The sequence below is a fragment of the Pteropus alecto genome, unplaced genomic scaffold, assembly GCF_000325575.1.
Source record: "Pteropus alecto unplaced genomic scaffold, ASM32557v1 scaffold101, whole genome shotgun sequence".
NCBI classification, from domain to species: domain Eukaryota; kingdom Metazoa; phylum Chordata; class Mammalia; order Chiroptera; family Pteropodidae; genus Pteropus; species Pteropus alecto.
In genome coordinates, this window is record NW_006432945.1 from 5,554,074 (window position 1) to 5,561,423 (window position 7,350).

A 7,350-nucleotide genomic window follows, 5' to 3' on the forward strand; every position below is an offset into this window, starting at 1 on the left:
TCTCCCTGACATCAGTTTGTGTGAGAAGCTCCTGGTTCAGAAATTGGTTGCTAGGTTCTGTTTTTTAATTTTAGCTCAGTTAGCCACCAGGAGCCCTCCTTTGTAGGTATCTTCTTTCTTGGGGTCAGTGTTTATGAGGTAATAAATAGGGAGTGAGCAGAATTATTCAAGGAGTGTCTACTAACTGCAGTGTAAGTCTGAAATCCGTGAAAAGAAGGCAAAACAGATTGGGTAGGAAGAACCTCAAATCACAGTACAGTGTTTTCAAAATTCTATCCCTGTGAGGCGCTTCCAGGACAAAAGGGGCTCAACGGAGTCAACTTGCCACTAGGTTGGTATTCTTAATGAATAACGCCATATTGGGGGTTCAGTGTTGGTGGTCTCTGTTGCTGGCGGGTCAGACATTCAATAGCAGTAGCCAGATTGGCTATTAAATGTGGGAGTCCTGGACTAATGCTGCCATTGGAGGAATCCACGTCGGTCAGGAATGAGCTGGTCCTAATATCCACTCCCGTCTTCAGCTGTACTAGAGGCAGCCCTACAGAAGCACCGCCTGGAGTGAACTATGTGGTAGATGCAAAATGTGTGTTAACCGGAAGCTGGCAACCAGTGATCCACTGTGTAGCAGGATTTCCTGAAGGGAGATCTGAATGGGGAAACTCCAGGACTGCCATGGGTAATTTACTCCACATACTCTGTGGGGAAGTGAGAGAGTAGACAAGAGAACAAGAATCAAAAAAGGTATCAAACGTTTCCTTTCTTCTTGGTTTGTCCAGGTCTCCACTGACTGACTGAGTTGAATGCAGTTAATATGGCCACGTGTGGTCTCTCTTAGAGAAACCCAGAACTCTCCCACTTTTGTTTTGAACCGGCCTTAGACCTGATCCCATATAGACTCATGCCTTGCCATCTATGACCAAAACACATTTGCTAAAAAAAGAAATAATTTGGTACAGCTGAAGGAAAAAAGTGAAGGAGGAAATTTTAAAGATAAGTTGGGGCTAAATTATGGACACCCTGAGGCTGTGGTTCTTTGACTTTCATTCTATTTACAAATTGTTATGGAATATTAATTATGGTATCGGTGAAAAAAAAAAGCATTGTGGCACAGGCAAGAAATAACTGCACCCCAATGTGGAAATAAAAGTAGAAATGATGTCTCTTGTTTTCAAAAGAATATTAAATATAAAAAAGTACATCTTTTCATTACTTACTGTTTTTTTAAGTGCATCTGGGTGAAAACTTGTAATTATTAGTGGAGTTTTGCTTCTGCCAAGAATCATTTCTGTGGGTAAACACATTCTACTCAATCTCATTGTCCAGTTGCAAGAAAGTAATTGTTTACCTTACAGATCCCAAGAGAGTAAATTATTAAATAACAATAAAACTAAACAAGTCAGGACTGACCCAGGGGCAGGGAAGGTTCTAGACTAGTCCCGGGGTGATGCTGACTGTAAGTCAAGTATACCAATACTCTTCCTTTACTTTTTATTTATTTTTTATTTTTTAGGCGAAGCAACCCTTGGTTGACCTCACAGATTGCAAGGAACTTGTCAGCTTACAATCCTTTGTTTTTTATTTTTTACATCTACAGCACCTGATCTTCCTAGGTGGTCTCCCATCCAAGTACTAACGAGGTCTGACCCTGCTTAGCTTCCAAAATCAGATGGGATCGGGCTTGTTCAGGGTAGCATGGCCGTAGACTGTTCCTTTACTTTTTAAACAAATCTATGAAACCAAATTAGATGCAAAATGACTATGAAACCAAATTAGATGCAATCTTCTCAAATAAGTTGACATAATTATAGCATATCCAGTAACATCTATTCGGAAGCCATATTTCTTTGTTTGATCAATTAAAGTTAGTAAGAGGAGACTTTAGTTAGTACCACCCCTCTGAGAATAAAGAATATGAAGACTGATATAGCCTGGAATATTAGTGGTTTCAGGAATCTCATTTGCCCCAAAATATATTTCCCACTGGTCTCCTAAAGGCACGGTCTCTTGAAAACCCCATTGGAAGTAAATGTATTTTCAAAAGAAAGATACATATTCCCACAGTGTTTACAGATTCTTCTCACTTTTGGGATTTATCCTAAGGAAATAATTTCCGGGAGAAAAAAAATCTGTAAATACAAAGATGTTTTAGAAGTGCTGATTGTGCAACCAGATTTGCCAGTCATCATTAGATCGCAGGAGCTAATGGGGTCACATCGTTAGTAAGAACTTGAAATTCTTGGGGTCTTTTTCCCACCTTCTGGCAAATATTCTCCCCAAGGTATTTCTAGGAGTCCTCAGTGGTGACTCCCATGTGCCCACAGACAAGTCTCCTGGTGAGCATCATCTTGGCTTTGTGTCTCTCACTAGGCATTGACATCTACAGTTCTTATGAAACACTCCCTCTGTGATATCTGTGACTTCCATTGCTGAAGCTGTGCCACTGTTGGTGGCAAAATAAAGAATATCCCAAAGCAATTTTGCTTCATGACCTCAATAGTTTACTGAGAAATCGAATTTTAAAAAATTGTATTAGTTTTTATTTACAGCCCTTTGCTTCTCATATGTAGAAATGAGTCCATGTGGCTGGATTGGGTATGGATTTTGAGTGGCAGCCACCATGCTAAACTGAGAATCAGCATTCTTTTCTGATCCTGGTATTTTGTTGCTATGCTAAAATTGCCAAGCTTCACCTCTCTTCCAGGCCCCCATCCAGACAGGCTTCTGTCAGCTACAGAACATTGGTTAGCAAGACAGGACCAGACCTATCTAAATTTCAGGTGTAGCTCGAAGTAGAATCATTGCTACATTTCTATTATAAAAAAAAAAAAAAAACAGGAAACGAAGTGTGTTCTTAGATTATAAGTAGAAAAATTCAGTCAAATATGCTGTGAATATTGTAAATATCGAAACATTGCAAATATATACGGAAATATAGAGGTATGTAGATGCTAATGTTAAATACAAAAAAAAATCATTATTTAGCAATCGCATATCATACTCAGAATTTATAGTAATAAGCATGTATGAAAAAACAAGTCATATAAAACAGTGCATTGTACTTACATATATTTATATGAAATACTGCATTATATTAAGAAAAATTATACACAAAATTATTGTGTGGAGCAGAGAGAAACATATAGTAACCCACTGCCACTTGAAAGTTCATTAAAGAATCCAGTAAGATTGTAAGGGAAAGGGAGAGGAGTCAGAAATTCTGTCAGAGCCTGGAAAGTAATTCTAATCCAGAGAATGGGGCTTGGCCAACAGGGAGTCTGGCCCTGAGGCAGCGGGAATCTTGACCTACAGGGGAGAATGACAGGGGAGACGATTTCATCATGGAAGGAAGGTACCAAAGGTACATTATTTCCTTTTTGATTTTGGTTGGGCTGACCCAGACTTCAATATTTGTTTCCTCCTAGCATGTCATAACAAAATGGCCAGGGGCCTTATTGAGAAGCTAAAGCAAACTTTTAAAATTACATCGATTTTTATGCTTGCGCTAATTCATCTAAAGTCTCAGAGCTTCTCAGTGCTTTAACTCTTCTCTGTCTAAATACCTGTATGTTCATTACAGCTGTGCAGCATGTGGCAAGTTTGCAATTTTACTTAATAATGACATTAGAGCAACCATAGAGGTCTGGCTTAAGTCGCACTCTCCAATAAATGTTCAGAGAAGAGTAAGAGGCAAATTCCTTCAAGTATATCTGATTAACTGGGACAACTCATCTTTGCTCATGGAGTTCCAGAGATACACAGCTTTCTTAAATCTTAAAATTTGGGGGGAAAACCCAAGGCTGGTCCAAGACTGTAAATGGAAAAGTTGGTAAGCTAAAAATAAATACAATGATTAAGTATTTGTGATTCCATCTTAAAGTGAAGGGAGATGTGCCTATCAGTATGCTCTAGAGTCAACCTTATGAACTGAGTATACTTAGCAATCATTCCTCAAATCTTGTCCAAAAAACAGAGTCAAGATCGATTGCATTTCCTTTGTATAAGCCACTGATTACTGGGATTAAGAGATGTTTATATTTGAGGTGTACAAAGAAGAAAGGGAAAAGATCTTAGACAATAGTGGTCTACTGACATATGTACTGTGATGGCCTGAGATAGGAATTCTCACAGAGAGAGAACATAATTTTCCTTACTTGGAAGTTCATATATAATTTATCATCTCCTGAACCAGAATAGATATATTATGACTGAAATACTGACCTTTAAACAATATTCATTGAATTGAATTGAATTAAGGACTCTTTGGAAAATCACTATTTCTTTTCATCTAGGAAATTTGATAATCTTGGTTGAAAATTGTCTCATTGGATATTGATATTAAAAAAAAAAGGGTACTTGGATTGAATCCATGAAGAATTATTCATGGTGCATGGAAAGCGTCCTAGTCTTAGTTCTAGTCCTGATCCTAATCTTCACACTACCAGTTTTCTGGGTCAGAGACCCTAACCAAGTTCCCTCTGCCAGTGCTATTCACACAAATAGAATGAGACTCAGTTCAGTAAAGCAGAGCAGAAACTATATTCTTTGGTCAAGGAGTAGAGAAGGATAAACTCATGCTTGCACAGCACCTTCTCTCCAGCTGGGTGGAGCCTTCCGTATTTATAGGCTGTGGTGTGGAGTGATTAAATTCTTCTAGGTACATGTAGTTATCCTTCTGTTGCACTTGGCCCTTCTGCACGCGGCCACTTTTGCACACAATGTTCCATCGCCATCTTGGTTATAACGCTCAGCACTTTGGTCTTTGAAGTTGGAAATCCTGAAAGTTCCTGTAAGCAAGCATAACTTGTGACATAGTTTAGGTATTGAGAAACGATAGGGCCTTTTGGATGATAGCCTGGTGACAATGACGAGCAAGGTAAGTCTCAGTTTCTCCATATTGCAAATACAGAGCTATAACTGAATAATCCCTTTAAGATAAAAATTTCTGATACTATTGTGCCTTCAAGGTCAAGGTGCCTTCTTTTGTAATCTCCTGAGCCTTTAAAATCTATCTATTGCCATGAGAAATAGAAATTAAACTGAAAAAGGACTAAAGGCAGACCAATTCAGCCATTCAGAGATGAAAAGTAGCAGAGATTCATGTCACCGGAGGAAGGAAGGAATGAGTGCTCAGTTTATCCTGATACAAGACAAGAACTCAGTTATTTTCATTTTCAACCTCATTTTAGCCTAGATCCATTCAAGGCTGTGAGAAAAAAATTCAGGGCACTCTGGTCATTAATATTTGGAACAAAAGGTGTCATGACATCTGTTCTATTGTGAGTGGCATTTCATTCAATGGATATTGTAAACATATTTGGCACGTCTTTGTTGTCACTTCCCTACAGAAGATCTTTAGAAAGCGTGCTGGCATACTACCAAGTGGAATATTTTCCGTCTAGTTTCCCATACAGTAGCTGTTTCTCTGTCTCCAAGGCAATTCTAACTGCGACATCTCAGAAGCAGATGACAAATTTAGAATCAAGAGAGATTGAAGTCCCTTCTGGACCCAAGTGATCGGCTGGCTGTCGGGGCATAAATATGAGCAAGAACAAACAGACGAGAAATTTTAACAGAAGTGGAATGACTAATTAGCTATTAATTATTAAAATTATTAATACTCCCAGCTACATGTTTAATCTCTACAGTGAGGCATTTGCTTGGCTTACAGTAATTATTATGCGAAAGATGCTTGGATTCTGAGACCTTGCCTGTCTAGCAGAGACCAGAGTCAGCAACTGCCCTCAAGTAGGTTAACAACTTCGCAGAAAATGCATTTTGATTGTCATTTTCTCAGAGTTTTAATTTCTATTCCAAAGTTAAATTAAATTCTAAAAATATTGAGGAAGCTCACAGTAAAAGACATATGTCATAGAAAAAGAAGATTATAACCAAGACTCAAATTCACATCGAAAAAGTTTTCATACTAAGTTGTAGACATTACAATGTTACTCCTTAGACCAATTGTAAAAATAAAAATTGAATCAGCTGCCTGGAGAGAGTGGGATGTCTTTGCTTCCCTCTGTACCCAGAGGGAGGCAGTAAGTTTGGTTGAGCACTTATTATGTTTTAGGCACCATCAGGAGCTTTATAAATATTGACATTTAATCATTCCAAGAATCTCAGAAAATGGATTTTATTATTCTCCTCTTATATGTAAGGAAAATATGTCTCTTAGTTACACCAAATAATTTACTTAAGATAATACACGTAATAAAAGAAAAAAAACAGATTCTATCCCAAATGTATTTTGACTAGAAAATGTGTGTTCCTTTCACCATTGCTTGTGTTCGGAATAAAACGCAGAGTTTGAACATCGGTTGAAATAAGAATCAACTTTACGCAGGCTAACTACTCATAGGCTAATAAGAGTTGTACCTCACAGTTTTTATTCCTCGTTAATTGGATACACCTCGTTTATAGATTTATCTGAACTTTAGACTTTTAAGTATCACAGTCTGGAAGAAGAGATGGTGAATAAAGCATTAAAGAGATTTTTTTTTAAGGTCCCGTCCTTCCCATCTTTATTAAGATGCCAATTTTCCAGTTTTCGGTAATCGATCCTGCCATAGGTGGTCCTCGATTTCTCCTCAATATTACACTGATATAATATTACTTCAAACTCACCTGTCTGATCACTCTTGAGCCAATCTATTTTTGCATATCTAAACACTTTGAATAACCCAGCAGTGAAGCATTAAATGTAACTTTTTGGGAGACGGAGCTGCAGATACTCCCAACTGCTCCATGCTGGGGTTGCTGTGTGCTGCCGCTGGCAACTGCGTGGACTTCACTGCGGGGAAGCTCGTCAGCTTCCACGAGTGAAATGGGAGGGCACCATCATTTTGTTCCCTGGGACTGCATTTTGTGACCACTGTTTGTGGCAAAAGTAGCAGCCCTAAGTGAAGTGCAAGTTTTCAGACAAGTTATGGGTAGTGCGTTTGGAGTAGGGTATGTCTGCAGAAGATAGGAGCTCCCTTTCTCATGAATCCTTTTGCTCTTTACAAATGAGACATTTAGTCTACAGCCAAACCACCCTGAACAAGCCCAATCTCGTCTGATCTCGGAAGCTAAGCAGGGTCGGACCTGGTTAGTACTTGGATGGGAGACCACCTAGGAAGACCAGGTGCTGTAGGTGTGAAAAATAAAGGATCGTAAGCTGACAAGGTCCTTGCAATCTGTGAGGTCAACCAAGAGTTGCCTCGCCTAAAAAATAAATAAATAAATAAAAAATAAAAAATAAGACATTCAGTTAATAAATAAAAAATAAAAAATAAGACATTCAGTTAAGGAAGAACATGCTGCAAACTTTTTATTAGAGAAGGAATGAGAGTAGTTTCTGAGGAGCTGAAA

The 7,350-nt window shown here is 38.4% G+C and overlaps 2 pseudogenes; one reads left to right on the forward strand and one right to left on the reverse strand.

Annotated features, from left to right (window-relative positions):
- Positions 1-1,585: 1,585 nt before the first annotated feature.
- Positions 1,586-1,704, reverse strand: LOC112476466 (annotated as a pseudogene).
- Positions 1,705-7,016: 5,312 nt separating this feature from the next.
- On the forward strand, positions 7,017-7,135 carry LOC112476551 (annotated as a pseudogene).
- The last annotated feature ends 215 nt before the right edge of the window (positions 7,136-7,350 follow it).